The 18,009-nt window shown below is 45.3% G+C and overlaps 1 protein-coding gene across 3 annotated transcripts in view; it reads left to right on the forward strand.

The window, feature by feature from the left end:
• Nucleotides 1-18,009, forward strand: part of PDE1C (phosphodiesterase 1C) — a 213,801-nt gene that overhangs the window by 59,555 nt on the left and 136,237 nt on the right. The window lies entirely within an intron of this gene.

Here is an 18,009-nt window from a genome sequence, read left to right on the forward strand (position 1 = left end):
TATCTTCCCTCCCAAACCTAGTCCTGTCCCTGAATTTCCCTTCACTGTGGACGGCACAACCATCCTTCCCGTCTCACAAGCCCGCAACCTTGGTGTCAACCTTGACTCCGCTCTCTCATTCACCCCACAAGTCCAATCCATCACCAAAGCCTGCCGATATCACCTTCACAACATCTCCAAGATCTGCCCTTTCCTCTCCATCCAAACAGCTACCACATTAGTATAATCACTCCTCCTATCCTAACTTCATTATTGCATCAGCCTCCTTTCTTATCTCCCAACCTCTTGTCTCTCCCGATTTCAATCCATACTTCACTCTGCTACCCAGATTACCTTTCTACAGAAACGTTCAGGGCATGTCATCCTCCTCCTCAAAAATCTCCAGTGATTGACTATCAACCTCCTTATCAAACAAATATTCCTCACTATTGGCTTTGAAGCTCTCCATCACCTTGCCCCCTCCTACCTCGCCTCCCTTCTCTCCTTCTATATCCCAGCCCACACACTCCACTCCTCTGGTGCTAACCTTCTCACTGTGACTCATTCTCGCCTGTCCCGCTGTCGACCCCCGGCCCACGTCCTAGCTTTGGCCTGGAATATCCTCCCTCCTCAAATCCTCCAAACAATCACACTTCACCCCATGAAAGCCCTACTGAAGGCTCACCTCCTCCAAGAGGCCTTACCACACTAAGCCCCCCTTTCCCTCAGCTCCCTCTCTCCTCCCCATCTCCCCAATCTCTCCCTTCGCTCTACCCTCCTCTCTCCACCCCACAGCACTTGTGTATGTGTGTATATATGTACATATCTATAATTCTGTTTATTCATAGATAGATTTATTGATGCTTGTTTACTTGTTTTGATGTCTGTCTCCCCCCTTCTAGACTGTAAGCCTGGTGTGGGCAGGGATTCTCTCTCTCTATTGCTGAATTGTGCTTTCCAAATACTTAGTAGGAGTGCTCTGCACACAGTAAGTGCTCAATAAGTACGATTGAATGAATTAATTAATGAATGACAAGGACTGTGTCCAACTCAATTAACTTGTATCTGTCCCAATGCTTAGAAAAGTGCTTGGCACATAGCGCTTAACAAGTACCATAATTATTACTGTGTGTGAAGGAAAGGGAATGCTCAGTGGACAAAGCACACCTCTCAGTTTTCCCTTTGTGTTTTTTGATTTTTTTTTTTGTCACAGCTAGTGGGAGAAGGGAGAGTTGTAAAATCCCCACTTGCCAGGAGGTAGACAGGTAGGTCAGGTTTCCCCCACGTGGTGCATCTGGGATTCTCAGAGGGGCTGACACGTTTTCTCTACCTCGGGCCTCCATGCAGACTGCAAAGAGCAGATGACTCATTGCACTGCAACAAATCCAAACGCTGATTTTTGGACTGTGAAAGAAAACACGAGAACAGCAGAAAGGAGGAAACAAAGACCAGTCAGGACTACTTGTGCAGCCAGAGAACTCTCTAATGTCTCAGGTCGGCTTTGTGAGACTCCAGCTGAGGATTCTGGGCACAATATTGTGTTCTGGTTAGTTTATCAAGGACAGCTAGATTGTGCTTATGTTTTTCATCAAAGTTGCAATGAACAGAGCGGAAGCAGCCTGGCTTGGGCCTGAAAGTCAGAGGACTTTAGACCATGAGCCCAATGTGGGGCAAGAAACTTGTCCAGCCTGATTATCTTCTATAATAATAATAGTAATAATAATTATGGTATCAGTTAAGCACTTACTATGTGCCAGGTACTTTTCTAAGTGCTGGCATAGATACAAGATAATCAGGTAGATAATTGTATCTACCCCAGCGCTTAGTATAGTGCTTGGCACATAATAAGTGCTTAACAAATACCAGTTTTTGTTTCATAAGGAGGTTGATAGTCAATCACTGGTATTTGTTTCTTTCTTGCTAAGGGTTTCTTCGGTAGAACTAAATATTTTCAAGGACACTTGATTTCTAATTATACCCCTGTCTTCCACACCTCCCAGTATTAGTTTATAATAATGATAATTAGTGTTTGTTTAGCACTTTTATGTCCCAAGCACTGTGTTAAAGACAGGGGTAGACACAATATAATAAGATTATGGTGTTTATTAAGCATATGCTCAGCCTCGGGGTAGATTGAAGCCTATGAGATCAGTCAGTCAGTTGTATTTATTGAGCACTTACTGTGTACAGAACACTGAACTAAGTACTTGGGAGAGTATAATACAACAATAAACGGACATATTCCCTGTCCACAGTGAGCTTCACAGTTAAGGAAGAGCCCCATAGATTAATTTATTGAAATGGCGACCTTTTTTTTTTTCCTCAATATCTCTGCTTTTCAATTTTGGACGATTTCATGACTGGTTTTCAAGACTGCAAGATTGTTGTGAGTAAGGAATGTGTCTACTATATTGTTATATTGTACTCTCCCAAGCACTTAGTATAGTGTTCTGCACACAGTAAGCACTCAATAAATGCCACTGACTGATTGACTGATTTTTTTTTTAATGGTATTTCTCAAGTGCTTACTAGGTGCCAGGCACTGTCCTAAGCACTGGGGTAGATACAAGCTAATAAGGTTGGACATAGTCCCTGCCCCACCCGGGGCTCACGGTCTTAATCTCCATTTTACAGATGAAATGACTGAGATCCAGAGAAGTGAAGGACTAATGAGCAGATGGAATATAGCACTGAATTCCAATAGGTCAAATCCTTTTTTATAATCTACAGATCTGAAGCAAAATGGATTTGGAATCTAGGGATTATTTTGATTATCGGAGAGAAGGCACAAGAGTTTTGTTTCCTGTGTGAATCGAGTTTGTTCTTGGCTGCTGTGGAACTTCAAGTGATTCCTTGTGTGATTTTGAGTGCCTTTTGGTGAAGATTCTCCATCAGTATGAGAATTATCGGATCAGAGTTTTAGAGCATTGAGTTCTCTGTGACCTCTTTTGAAGCTCATCTTCTCTTCCCTCATAGAATACTTCAGTTTCTTTTTCTTCTACATGCTGCTTTGGGCTATACACTGGTATTATTTTCCAAGAGCTGGGATGTGTAATATGCAAGGTGGTTGTTGCTACTGTTAGAGAAATGAAACCACAGCCTTCTCTCAGTGGCACTAGATCCTTCCCCATTAATCGAATGCCTCTGGTTCTGACTCAGCCATGCTCTGCTATACTGCAGATTTATCTGTCGTTCGAAGTTTGATGCTCACATAGCTGAGGGTCAGTCAGTCAATTGATCGTATTTACTGAGCGCTTACTGTGCACAGAGCACTGTTTTAATCCCACCTCCACCACTTGTATGCTATGTGACAAGTCATTTAACTTCTCTGTGCCTCAGTTACCTCATCTGTAAAATAGGGATGAAGACTGTGAGCCCAACGTGGGACAACCTGATTACCTTGTTTCAACCCTAGTGCTTAGAACAGTGCTTGGCACATAGTAAGCACTTAACAAATACCATAATAATAAACACAATAATAATAATAAAATATGAAGTGCTTGGTAGAGTACAATAAGACAATAAACACACACATTCTCTGACCAAAACAAGTTTCCAGGCTAGAGGGACTATGCTACAGTCTAGTCCACAGCTGTGCCCCGTCATCTGAGGGCTGGTTTGCTTCATCGTGTCTTTACTAAATCTTTTCCTTCCTCCCTGCCTGAATCTAACAGCATGTTTTGTGTCATTTCTCCTCCTCCCCTTGCCATCGAGTTGAAGGACTACCTCCCTAGCCCTACCTCCGCCTCCGGGAATAAAGACAGAAGCATGGTGTAGCCAAGATTAGAACCCAGGTCCTTCGGACTGCCAAGCCCAAGCTCTATACACTAGACCATGCTGCTTCCCACTTCTTCCAGGTAGCATAGTCGAGTGGAAAGAGCTTGGGCCTGGGAGTGAGAGGACCTGGGTTCTAATCCCAGCTCTGCCACTTTCCTGCTGTGTGACTCAAAGCAAGTCACTTATTTTACTCCGTGCCTCAGTTTCATCTTCTGTAAATTGGGGACAATACCTGTTCCCCCTCTTACTTGGACTGTGATCCCCAAATGGGTTAGGGACTGTGTCTAAATTTATCATCTTGTATGTACTCCATTGACTGGCCCAAGATCATACAGCAGACAAGTCCTCTGGGAGTCCTCTCACTCCCAGCCCAAGCTCTTTCCACTAGGCCAACGCTGCTGTTACTGACTGATTGATTGATTGATTGATTGGTTAGCGAGAGACTGCTGTCTGGTTGAAGTGTTATGTTGACCACATGGCCTAATTTCTGTCATGCCTTAAAGGCATTTCTTAGAAATATGAGTATCATGCAACTTTCAGTGCACAGTCAGAGAATGACAAGAGCTGAGTGAAAGCAGAGAGGCTACGTGGTCTAGTGGATAGAGCACGGTCCTGGAGGAATTGAGTACTAATTTCAGCCCTGCCATTTGTCTGCTGTGTGACCTTGAGCAAGTTGCTTCAATTCTCTGGGATCCACCCCTGCACTCAGTACAGTGGCCAGCCCACATTAAGCACTTAACAAATAACACAACTATTATTATAGTTGGTGTGAGTGTACTTATTTGGTTTGATGCAAATGGATGACAAAAAGATGACCGCTTCAAACAAATAGCTGAGCGGACAGTAAGCGCTGGACTTGAGCCACCCTTTAATTGTGTCAGTTTTCTTCCACTCTTTGAAAAACAAAATGGCAGCTGACACATCCATCCTCCGAAAGGTACTCCATTTCAGCTGGAAGAGGGCTAGGGCTCCCACCTGAATGATGCACCCCTCACAGGCACTCGGGAAATATTGTGTCTTAAGCCCTGTGAATTTAAGATCCAGTAGCTGAAGCTCTATGGTTACGCAGACCAAAACGACTTTATGACAGAAGATGGAACGTTCTGAAGAGGGTGTGTCCATGGAGTCACTGTGGGTCGGAAACGACTCAATGGCATTTGAAGAAGAAGAAGCTGAAACTCCAGTAACTAGGAAAGATTAAGATTTTAATCTGCGTAGTTCTCTTCGCAGTTCTGAGTTCTCGATACCCAGAGAGAACTTTGGCTAAGCCATGTGTTTGTTGTTTCAGCCAAGACAATGAACATAGCTGGGAGATTGGAAATGAGACGCGTCCCTAATTGAAATCGACCACTGGAATGCTTTTGGTTTCACAGGCTTGGGAAACAATAGCATTATCTTTTCCCTCAAAGCAAACCTGAGTGTATTTTGATCTCTGTTCCGCAGTTGCAAGATACTTTTATTTCGGTTCCCAGCATCATGGAATGCTATGTGAATGCATCAAGTGTGCTAATGAACAGAAAGCATATCTGAATCTGTTCGCTTTTACACCACTTCCTCTGTAGCATGTCATCCATCCAGACCTAAATTGGTTTTAAGTAATGGAAAATATTATTCACTCCTCCTCCACCTCCTCCTCCTCCTCCCACTTCATGCCCCCATTCCTTATCTATTACATGGAAACTTTCAGAAAAATCCCTCAGCCATTCATTATTTTGGAAAGTCTGGAGACAGCGTAGGCCCTCAGATTGTCATCCCTTGTCTAGATCGATAGCTGGATAATCAATCCGTCATCGCCCAGCTCACCAACAACTCTGTGATTTCCCCCTCAGATCATGGAAGGGGAAAAAGTGGTTTCGTTCCAGGATGAAGGGGGAGGCCTGTGTTAATTACGATCCCAGGTCCTGTCAGAGTGGCATGACCAGAGGAAACAGACATTTCTGGGAAGCATCTCACTGAATACTAACAGATATTTTATGTTCATAATCAATCAATCGTATTTACTGAGTACTTACTGTGTGCAGAGCACTGTTCTAAGAGCTTGAGAGTGTACACTATAACCATAAAAAACACATTCCCTGCCTACAACCAGCTTTCATTCTAGAGAGGGAGTCAGACCTTAGCATAAATAAATCCATTACAGATATGTACACCAGTGCTGTGGGGCTGAGGGAGGGATGAATAAAGGAAGTGAAAAAGAAAGTTAAACCTCAGGCATGCAAATTTCTGAGAATATATATATATATACTTTACCTCTAAATGTATATAGCTCTCCTTGGAGTTGGAAGATAATGGGGATGAGGTGACTTTTATTGGTGTTGGCAGGTGGGGTTGATAAGGCCCTTAGGTGACCACCACTTTCCATAGTAATGATAATTGAATAAGCCTTTAAGATGCGTTTTCTTTCTTTTGGAAACAGTCCTCTTTTTTGAGGCATTCTTTCACTCAATCATATTTATTGAGCATTTTAAGCTGTCTCCCCACAGTTATGTCAACTTATTTGAAGTATTGCATCACTCTAGTCCTTAAAACGTCTTATTGACTCACCCTATATTGGTTATCCAGGAACCAATCTACATTTAAGAAGCAACATGGCCTCGTGGAAAGAGCAGGGGCCTGAGCGTCAGAGGACCTGGATTCCAATCCCGGCTCTGCCACTTGCTGCTGTGAGACCTTAGGCAAGTCACTTCACTTCTCTGTCCCTCAGTTCCCTCATCTACAAAGTGGGATTCTATCCCTGTTCTCCCTGTCAATCGTATTTATCAAGTGCTTAATGTGTGCAGAGCACTTGGGTTGTGCAAAAGAACAATAAAACATGTGCATTCCTTGCCCACAACAAGCTTACAGTCCAGAATCTATGGTCCCTATTAGTCTTTGAGCCCCATGTAAGACTTGATTGTCTTGTATTTGTCCCAGTGCTTGGCACAGTGCTTGGCACGTGGGACAACCTGATTACCTTGTATCTACCCCAGCACTTAGAACAGTGTTTGGCACATTATAAGTGCTTAAAAAATGCCATCGTTATTGTATCCATTCATTCAATCATATTTATTGAACACTTATTGTGTAAGCATTCTACTGTATTTTTTGAACGCTTACTGTACTAAGCTCTTGGAAGAGTACAATATAACAATTAACAGAAACATTCCCAAAAGCCAAACGCATATCACAATTATTCTAAGTGGTTTGGAAACAGGGCTTGCTTTGCCTGTTTTCCCTAATGAAGAAATGTCATCCGCTCTGTGCAGTATGTAACAAAAACTAGTTTAAGAACCAATTTGGTTGGCCTGGTTTAAGAAAGTGGGGGAAGGGATCCAATTTAAAGGGATGTGTTAATGTGAAAAACTGATTTTCCAGCCACCCCAAACTCCCAGCATGGCCTAGCGGATGGAGCACGGGCCTGGGAATCAGAGTACCTGGGTTCTAATCCCTGCTCCATCACTTGCCTGCTGTGTGACCTTGGACAAGTCACTTTACTTCTCTGTACCTCCATTCCCTCATCTGTAAAATGGGGATGAAGATTGTGAGCCCCATGTGGAACATGGACTGTGTCCAACCTGATTTGCTTGTGTCTACTCCAGCGCTTAGTTCAGTGCCTGGCCATTTAAAACAAACAAAAAATATTTCTTGAGAAGTATTTAGGACAGGGAATTGTGTCTGATCTGATTATCTTTATCTCCCCCAAGGCTTAGTACAGTGCTTGGTATATAGTAAGCCCTTAACAAATGCCACTATTAATATTATTATTGTTATGTTACATTGTTTCTTCCCTTTCTTGTAATTTATTTTAGTATGTGCCTCTCTCTAGTTCATAAACTCATTGAGGGCAGGGATAATGTTGATCTACTTGGGAAGTAGTGTACCCAGTGGGTTAAGCCCAGGCCTGGGAGCCAGAGGACCTGGGTTCTAATTCCAGCTCCACCATTTGCCTTCTGTGTGATGTTGGGCAATTCACTTCACTTCTCTGTGCGTCAGTTTCCTCCACTGCAAAATGGAGATTCAATGCCTAATTTTTTTTTGGTTGTATTTATTAAGCACTTATTATTCACCAGGCAATTTAATAAACCCTGGGGTAGATGCCAGCGAATCAGATTGGACACGGTCCCTGTCCCACATGGGGCTCACAGTCTTAGTCCCTATATTACAGAGGAGGTAAGTGAGACCTAGAGAAGTGAAATGAGTTGCCCAAGGTCACGCAGCAGATAAATGGCGGAGCCGGGATTAGAACCCAGGGCCTTCTGACTCCCAGGCCCGGGCTCTATCCACTAGGCCATGCTGCTTCTCAATTCCTGCAATGGCTGTCCCATTTGTAAAGCCTCAGAGCACAGCTTCCAATGGCGGGGTGGCGGGGGAAAGAGCGATTCAGAGCACTTAGCAGGATTAGTCATCCTAATTGCATTAGTAGGTGGGAATGAACACAAGGTATCCATCTTCATAATGCATAAAACATAGCTCTATTTTTCACATGTCTTGAAATTAAGAGTTATTTCTAGAAAAAAATAATGGCACTATATGTGCTCATTGCCGATTACTCAGGTCTCATCTGAAACTTGATAACACGGTGACAGGATTTGAAAATAGAACCCCTCTAGACTGTAAGATAGTTGAGGGCAGGCAACATGATGAGTCTCCCCCCCGCCCTCTTCAAAGCCTTATTGAAGGCCCATCTCCTCCAAGAGGCCTTCCCTGACTAAGCCCTCCTTTCCTCTTCCCCCACTCCCTTCTGCATCACCCTGACTTGCTCCCTTTATTCATCCCTCCTCACAGCCCCACGGCACTTATGTCCATATCTGTCATTTATTCATTTATTTTAATGTCCGTCTCCCCCTCTAGACTGTAAGCTTGTTGTGGGCAAGGTAATGTGTCTGTTTATTGTTATTTTGTACTCTCCCAAGTGCTTAGTACAGTACTTACTAGTATGATTGAATAAATGAATGAGTGAACAGGTCTGTTATATTGTTCTAGTGTACTCTCCCAAGTGCTTAGTACAGTGCTGTGCACACAGTCAGTACTCAATAGATATGATTGACTGGCTGATTGACTTTAACTCCAGGAAAACTAGATGATTGCCCAGGATGTTGGGGAGGAAAGAGGAAAGGAGAAGAGAGATAGACATTTCTCTTTGTTTGCCTTGTTTCCTTCCTGGAATCTGAGGAAGGTTACCCCGAGGACCAGAAAGTGTTGGTAAAAAGCATCCAGAATGCCAGACTAAGGGATCACCTTTCTCCTCCAATCAATCAGTGGTATGTATTGATCACTTACTATGTTCAGAGTACTGTATTAAGTGCTGGGGAGGCTACAATACACCAGAATTAGTAGATACGTTCCTCTCCCATAACAAGACCAATCTGAGTCACCCGAGACTAGGGGTAAGCAGCATTGCGTAGTGGGTAGAGCGCGGGCCAGGAGTCAGGAAGTCATGGGTTCTAATCCCAGCTCTGCCACTTGTCTGCCGTGTGGCTTGGACAGGTCACTTTACTTCTCTGGGCCTGTTACCTCATCTAGAAAATGTGGGTTAAGATTGTGAGCTCCATGTGAGCGAGGGACTGTGTCCAACCCAATTGGCTTGTGTCCACCCCAGCGCTTAGTACAGTGCCTAGCACATCGTAAGCGCTGAACAAATACCATCCCTATTAAGGAGCAGGTGGGAGAGTTGGCATGGGTCCGAGAGGCTTGTGGGACAGAATGAGACTGGTTTGTTGCTATCACAGCCCAGAGCCAGGAAAAGAAGGCTTGGGATATCCCTCTGTGGCTCCCTTCTGAGAATTGCAAAGTGCCCTGCAAAGGGGGACATCTCACAATGCACAACGACATCATCATCATCCTTCATGGGATTTACTGAGTGCTTTCTGTATGTAGAGTACTGTACTAAGCGCTTAGAAGAGTACAAAATAGAGTCCAGTGCTTCGAAAAGTGTCAGGGCTTAGAACAGTGCTTGGCACATAGTAAGCACTTAATAAATACCATCATTATTATTATTACAATACACCAGTGGAGCACATCATTTAGAAGCAGTCAGATTCCTCCTTGGGACCTCATCATAGGCCAAGTCTTTTCTTTTGGATGTCTTAGGATTTCAGTCTCCCAAATCATGAAGAAAGCCACCGATTCACTGATCTTCCTGCGTGCCAAGTCTCCTTTATACAGAACTTCAACTTCCTCTGGCGTCCTTGGCAAATGATTACCCAACAGCTGACCTCTTCCCGGACTTGGCTTCTCTGCATGTTTGTTTGTTTTAGCTTTACCTGTGCCTTGATTGGTTTATTTGAGTTTTTATGACTTCTTTCAATACCTACCTGCCTCAGACTGAAGTTTCCCCACCACTTGGCCCCCCACCCCTCGGGTGTAATGGAGGCAGCCTGCTTGTAAGCTTATTTTTATTTGTTAAATGGTCTTGGTTAAGCGCTTACTCGGTGCCAGGCACTGTACTGAGCGCTTCGGTACATACAAGCAAATCAGGTTGGACTCAGTCCCTATCCCACATGGGGCTCACTGTCCTAATCCCCACTTTATAGATAAGGGGACTGAGGACCCAGAGAAGTGAAGCGACTTGCCCAGTGGTCACCCGGCAGACAAGCGGCAGAGCTGGGATTAGAAGCCAGGTCCTTCCGACTCCCAGGCCTGGGCTCTATCCATTAGGCCACGCTACTTCTCCATCATGGACATTTAAACTGAGCGGGAGTAGACAGGAGAGGAGGAAGGAAGGGGCTGATGGAAGTCGGATCCATCTAGAAAAGTCAAGACAATCCTAATTCTGGCACATTTGGATATTGCTCTAAAGCTGCACAGGGCAGCCTACGGAAATCCAGGTCAGCTGTAGTGAAACTAGGATATATGGACAACCTACTTATGAAACTACATAGTGAATCTTGCCCTGAAATCAGCATGTGCTACACTGGAGTTAGAAGTAGAACTGGAACCCACAGCCATTCCCTAATTTTTTGCATTCATGCATCTTGAGGTGTCATGTAACTTCTCTGTGCCTCAGACACCTCATCTGTAAAATGGGGATTAAGACTGTGAGCCCCATGTGGGACAGGGACCTGATTAGCTTGTAACTGCCCCAGCACTTAGAACAGTACTTAACGTAGTAAATACTTAACAAATATTATGTGCAGGATGCTTTTTTCCTTCCCCTCCCTTTGTTTCCTACTAGACACATTACAACATCCAGAGAGAGAAAGAGCAGGATTGAGGCAGTTGCTGTAAGAATGTCCTCTCTTTTCTCTGAGATACAGGATGGCAGTTTTACATTGATTGAAGAAATAAAGAACAGAAGCCTTAGGCATGACACTTCTCTTTTCAGGGGAAAAAAAACCCCAAAATATATTTTGACTACTAGAGAACATGAAAAGCTCCCTTTTTCAAATGGGAAAAATTGCCCCAGGTCATCGAGGCCTGATCAGTCTATCTGAATGCAAGCGATTGTGGGCTAATAATAATTATAATTATAATAATGATAATTATGATGGCATTTATTAAGCACTTACTACGTGCAAAGCACTGTTCTAAGCGCTGGGGAGGTTAGAAGGTGACCAGGTTGTCCCACAGGGGGCTCACAGTCTTAATTCCCATTTTACAGATGAAGTAACTGAGGCCCAGATAAGTTAAGTGACTTGCCCAAAGTCACACAGGTGACAAATGGCAGAGCTGGAATTTGAGCCCCTGACCTCTGACTCCAAAGCCCGTGGTCTTTCCACGGAGCCACACTGCTTCTCTAGAAGAGAGATGAGATGAGATGGAGTTAGAGACCACTAGAGGCTAGTAATGCCCAGCTCCTCAGAGCCCTTACTAAATACCTCTCATGGACTGGTCTCCAGCAGTGCTGCCTAGTGGATACAGCATGGGCCTGGGAATCAGAGAACCTTGGACAAGTAACCTTACTTCTTTGTGCCTCAGTTCCCTCATAGGGATTCAGTACCTGTGCTTCCTCCTGGTTGGACTGTGAGTCTCATGTGGGCCCTGATTATCTACCCTAGCATGCACCACAGTCCTTGGCACAGAGTATGAACTTATATACCGCAATTATCCCTCTAGCTTGTTGGACACAAATTTTGCCACAGTCTGAAGAAATATTTCTTGAGTATGGCTTGATATCCTCATCTCTCCTTTCCAAGCCCCTCCCTCTGAGCTCTGTGTTCCGGGATGACTTTCAGACTAATGTCATAACCATCAGAGACCCATTCTGAGTTGAGCCCTCCATTCTCCTGTAAGAGTGAACATTAGAAATTGTAAATGGAGCTGAGTAAATTGGCTCTGAAACTCCTGCCAATGTGTAAGAAGTGAGTAAACTGGGACTCTGTTAGAAAAAGAATTCCCCAAAATGCAGTAAACCTCCCCTCCTATAGCATCATCAGAAGTGTCACAGATTCCCTAAATGATCAAGGGGTTTGGGAAATTTCCTGAGGAGGAGAGATTGAATAGACCAGGAGTCATCCATCCGTAAAGACCAGGCTAAGCAGGCACAGGAGTGAAGTTTTTGGAATTATGATGGAAATGAACACTGTGAACACTCAATTGCTGTTTTTGTCACTGTTGTTAATAGTATCCATTAAGATCATTCAGTCTTATTTATTGAGGGCTTACTATGTGCAGAGCCCTGTAGTAAGTGCTTGGAAAGTACAATACAACAATAGAGACAATCCCTGCCCACAGTGGGTTCACAGTCTAGAGGGAGAAAGACAGAAATCAATACAAGTAAACAGGTGTCAATGTAAATAAATAGAATTATAGATATATACATATCTACAGAAGTGTTGTGGGGTGGGGAGAGGGGGAAGAGCAAAGGAAGTGAGCTGAAGTAACATGGCAGGAAGGGGGAGCTGAGGAAAAAGGGGCTTAGTCTGGGAAGGCCTCTTGGAGGAGGTGAGCCTTCAGTAGGGCTTTGAAGGGGAGAAGAGTGATTCTTTGGTGAATTTGAGGTGGGAGGGCATTCCAGGCCAGAGGTAGGATATGGGCCAGGGCTCTGTGGTGAGACAGGAGAATGAGGCACAGTGAGAAGGTTAGCCCCAGAGGAGCAGAATGTGTGGGGTGGGATGTAGGAGGAGAGAAGGGAGGTGAGGTAAGAAGGGGCAAGGTGACAGAGAGCTTCGAAACCAATAGTGAGGAGTTTTTACTTGATATGGAGGTTGATAGACAATCACTGGAGATTTTTGAGGAGGGGGATGACATGCCCAGAACTTTTCTGTAGAAAAATAATCCATGCAACAGAGTGAAGTATGGATTGAACTGGGGAGAGGCAGGAGGTTGGGAGGTCAGAAAGGAGGCTGATGCAGTAATCCAGTCGGGATAGGAGTGATTGTACTAACATGGTTAACTGCTTTCCTCATCCCCCATTCCCTTCTGTGTTGCCCTGACTTGTTCCCTTTGCTCTTCCCCCCTCCCCACAGCACTTATGTACATATTTGTAATTTTATTTACTTGTACTCATGTCTGTCTCCACCCCTCTAGACTGTGAGCTCATTGTGGGCAGGGAATGTGTCTATTGTTGCATTGTACTCTCCCAAGTGCATAGTAGAGTACTCTGCACATAGTAAGTGCTCAATAAGTACCATTGAATGAATGAATGAATGAATGAATGAATGAATGAATGAACCTCCATACTATTCTAGTCTCTCTCACCACTGACCATGTGTTCACATTCTCCCTTCTTCCTGGAACTCCCTCCTCATCTTCAAACCCCTCTGAAATCACATCTTCTCCAGGAGACCACCACCCCCCCCACCAAAAAAAAACAAACTTCCACGCTTCTATCCCCCTAACAGCCACTTCAAAACCTCTTCATCCCCAGAGCACTTAAGTAGCACTGGTGTACACATTTCACGTACCCTATTACTTAAACTCTAACCTAAGTGGGGAGAATCCTTTTCTTTCTAAGAGCTCAATAAAAGCTACTGATTGATTGGGATATATGCAAGGGAATGAAAAGGTGAAGGAGATTGGAGACAGTGAGATTCTAAGAGTCCCAGGAGCAGAAAGAAGATGCCGCAAAATCGTTGGGTGGATGGAAGGGATGTGTCTACCAGTGCTTGGCACATGGTAAGCACTTAAAAATGCCATTAAAGAACAAAACAAAAAACTCTGTTCAGTGGTACTCTCCCAAGTGTGTAGTACAGTTCTCTGCATGCAGTAAGGGCTCAATAAATACCATTGATTGATGGATTAATCGATAGGGCACCCTTGGGCCTAAGCACTTAAAAATGCCATTAAAAAACAAAACTAAAAACTCTGTTCAATTGTACTCTCCTAAGTGCATAAGACAGTGCTCTGCACCCAGTAAGGGCTCAATAAATACCATTGATTGATGGATTAATCTATGGGGCACCCTTGGGCATAAAGGTGAAGCAGTGTGGCCTAGTGGAAAGAGCACAAGCCTGGGAATCAGAGGACCTGGGAACTAATTTTGGTCCCTCTGCCACTTGCTTTTTTTCCTGTGGTAATAAGTTAAAAGCCTACTATCCCATCCTCACTCTTGTACCACTAACCCCTCAGCCCTGGATCACCTGCACAGTCCACCTCCTTCACTCTTGAGCATGAGCCACAGAGCGCTGCTGGCGGAAATCTAAATATCAGACTGACTTTGTGCACTTCAGGTTTATCCTTGCATGCTTTAACTCTGCCCTCTCCACTGCCCAGAAAACCTTTTTCTCTTCCCTTATTGACACCCATGCCTATCGCCCTCACCAGTTATTCCAGATATTTAACTTCCTCCTCTGGACCCCCTGCCTCCCCCAACCCTTGCCCTCAGTGACATGGCCACTTACTTTATTAAGAAAATTGACACTATCAGGTGTGATCTCCCTAAAATCTCCCCTGCCCCTCCTCAGCCTGTCCCCCCTCCCAGCCCCCTCTTCAACTCTCCCATCTTTCCCAGCAATATCTCTAGAGGCGATCTCCTGCCTTCTCTCAAAATTCACCCCCTCCACCTGGGCATCCCACCCCATTCCTTCACACCTTATCAAAACTCTCACCCCCTCCCTTCTTCCCTCCCTAACAGCCATCTTCAGCTGTTTGCACTCCAGTGGCTTCTTCCCCACTGCTTTCAAACCTGCTCATGTCTCCCCTACCCTAAAAAAACCCCTCCCTTGACCCCCAGGCTCCCTCCAATTATTGCCCCATTGCCCTCCTACCATTCCTCTCCAAACTCCTCAAGCAAGTTGTCTACACCCGCTGTCTCAAACTCCTCTCCTCTAATTCTCTCCTGGACCCCCTCCAATCTGGCTTCCACCCCCTTCATTCCACAGAACCCGCCTCTCAAAGGTCACCAGTGATATTCTTCTTGCCAAATCCAATGGCTTCTATTCCATCCTAATCCACCTCGACCTCTCAGCTGCCTTTGACATCATGGACCACCCTCTTCTCCTGGAAATATTATTCAATCGTGGCTTCACTGACTCCGTCCTCTCCTGGTTCTCCTTATCTCTCTGGCTATTCATTCTCAGTCTTCTTTGTGGGCTCCTCCTCTGCCTCCCACACCCTAACTCTGGGGGGCCCTCAAAGTTCAGCTCTCAGTCCCCTTCCATTATCCATCTAAACTCATTCCCATGGAGAACTCATTTTCTTCCATGGCTTCAACTACCATCTCTATGCAGCTGATACCCAAATCTACATCTCCTCCCCTGATCTCTCTTGCTCTCTCCAGGCTTGCATCTCCTCCTGCCTTCAAGACATCTCTACATGGATGTCCCCCCATCACCTCAAACTTAACATGTCCGAAACAGAGTGCCTTATCTTCCCACCCAAACCCTGTCCTCTCTTGTACTTTCCTGTCACTGTAGACGGCACCATTCATTCATTGTCAGTCATATTTATTGAGCGCTTACTGTGTGCAGAGCATTGTACTAAGCACTTGGGAAGTACAAGTCGGCAACATATAGAGACAGTCCCTACCCAACAACGGGCTCAAGTTCTACAAGGGGGAGACAGACAACAAAACATGTAGACAGGTGTCAAAATCTTCAGAACAAATAGAATTCAAGCTATATGCACATCGTTAACAAAATAAATACAATAGTAAATATGTACAAGTAAAATAAATAGAGTAATAAATCTGTACAAATATATACAAGTGCTGTGGGAAGGGGAAGGAGGTAGGGCGGGGGGGGTGGGGAGGAGGAGAGGAAAAAGGAGGCTCAATCTGGGAAGGCCTCCTGGAGGAGGTGAGCTCTCAGTAGGGTTTTGAAGGGAGGAAGAGAGCTAGCTTGGCGGATGCATGTGGGGAGGACGTGGGCCGGGGGTCGACAGCGGGACAGGCGAGAACGAGGTACAGTGAGGGGGTTAGCGGCAGAGGAGCGGAGGGTGGGGACTGTGCTGTAGAAGGAGAGAAGGGAGGTGAGGTAGGAGGGGGCGAGGGGATGGAGAGCCTTGAAGCCGAGAGTGAGGAGTTTTTGCTTGATTCATAGGTTGACAGGCAGCCACTGGAGATTTTTGAGGAGGGGAGTAACATGCCCAGAGCATTTCTGTACAAAGATAATCTGGGCAGCAGTGCAAAGTAGAGACTGAAGTGGGGAGAGACAGGAGGATGGGAGATCAGAGAGGAGGCTGATGCAGTAATCTAGTCGGGATATGATGAAAGATTGAGCCAGCAGTGTAGCGGTTTGGATGGAGAGGAAAGGGCGGATCTTGGTGATGTTGTAAAGGTGACACTGGCTGGTTCTGGTGACGGATTTGATGTGTGGGGTGAACGAGAGAGTGGAGTCAAGGAGGACACCGTGGTTGCAGGCTTGTGAGACGGGAAGGATGGTAGTGCCGTCTACAGTGATGGGAAAGTCAGGGAGAGGGCAGGGTTTGGGATGGAAGATAAGGAGTTCAGTCTTATACTGAGTTTTAGATGGCGGGCAGATGGAGATGTCTTGAAGGCAGGAGGAGACGCAAGCCTGAAGTGGGGGGGGAGAGAGCAGGGGCAGAGATGTAGATTTGGGTGTCATCAGCATAGAGATGATAGTTGAAGCCGTGGGAGCGAATGAGTTCACCAAGGGAGTGAGTGTAGATAGAGAACAGAAGGGGACCAAGAACTGACCCTTGAGGAACCCTTACAGTAAGGGGATGTGAGGGGAAGGAGGAGCCCGCAAAAGAGACTGAGAATGAATGGCCGGAGAGATAAGAGGAGAACCAGGAAAGGACAGAGTCTGTGAAGCCAAGGTTGGATAGCATGCTGAGGAGAAGGGGGTGATCCACAGTGTTGAAGGCAGCTGAGAGGTCGAGGAGGATTAGGATAGAGTAGGAGCCATTGGTTTTGGCAAGCAGGAAGTCCTTGGTGACCTTTGAGAGGGCAGTTTCTGTGGAATGTAGGGGATGGAAGCCAGATTGGAGGGGGTTGAAGAGAGAGTTGGTGTTGAGGAATTCGAGGCAGCGGGTGTAAATGACTCGTTCAAGGAGTTTGGAAAGGAACGGTAGGAGGGAAATAGGGTGATAACTAGAAGGGGAGGTTGGGTCAAGAGAGGGTTTTTTTAGGATGGGGGAGACGTGGCCATGTTTGAAGGCTGAGGGGAAGGAACCAGTGACCCACATATTCAATCTGTCACTAAATCCTGTCGGTCCCACCTTCACAACATACCTAAAGTCTTCCCTTTCCTCTCCATCCAAGCTGCTACTACATTAATACAATCACTCGTCCTATCCCACCTACATTACTGCATCAGCCTCCTTGCTGACCTCCCAACCTCCTGCCTCTCCCCACTCCAGTCCATATTTCACTCCACTGCCCAGATCATCTTTCTACAGAAGCGTTCAGGACATGTCACCCCCTTTCTCAAAAATCTCGAGTCGTTGCCTATCCACCTCCACTTCAAACAAAAACTCCTCACCATTGTATTTAAAGCAGTCCATCACCTTGCACCCTCCTTACCTCACCTCCTCTCCTTCTCCAATGCAGTCCACACGCTTCACTTCTCTAGTGCTAACCCTCTCACTGTGCCTCAATATCGCCTGTATCGACCCCTAGCCCACATCCTGCCTCTGGTACAGTGTGAGTATCAGAAGGTGACAAAAAAGTAGAGAATGTGTCTGTTTATTGTTGTTTTGTACTTTCCCAAGTGCTTTGTACAGTGCTCTGCACTCAGTAAGCTCTTGATAAATGCGATTGACTGAATGAATAAAAACGTCCTTCATTTCCAAGAAACTTGACAATCTTAAAATCCACCAGACTGCCACGATTGTATCCTGAAGTGTGGGTACAGCGGTTTGACTGAAGTCTGTGAGATAAATACATGTGTAGATTAATTTGAAGGAAAACCCCATTTCACTGGGAGAAGATAA

Source organism: Tachyglossus aculeatus, chromosome 2, assembly GCF_015852505.1.
Source record: "Tachyglossus aculeatus isolate mTacAcu1 chromosome 2, mTacAcu1.pri, whole genome shotgun sequence".
NCBI classification, from domain to species: Eukaryota; Metazoa; Chordata; class Mammalia; order Monotremata; family Tachyglossidae; genus Tachyglossus; species Tachyglossus aculeatus.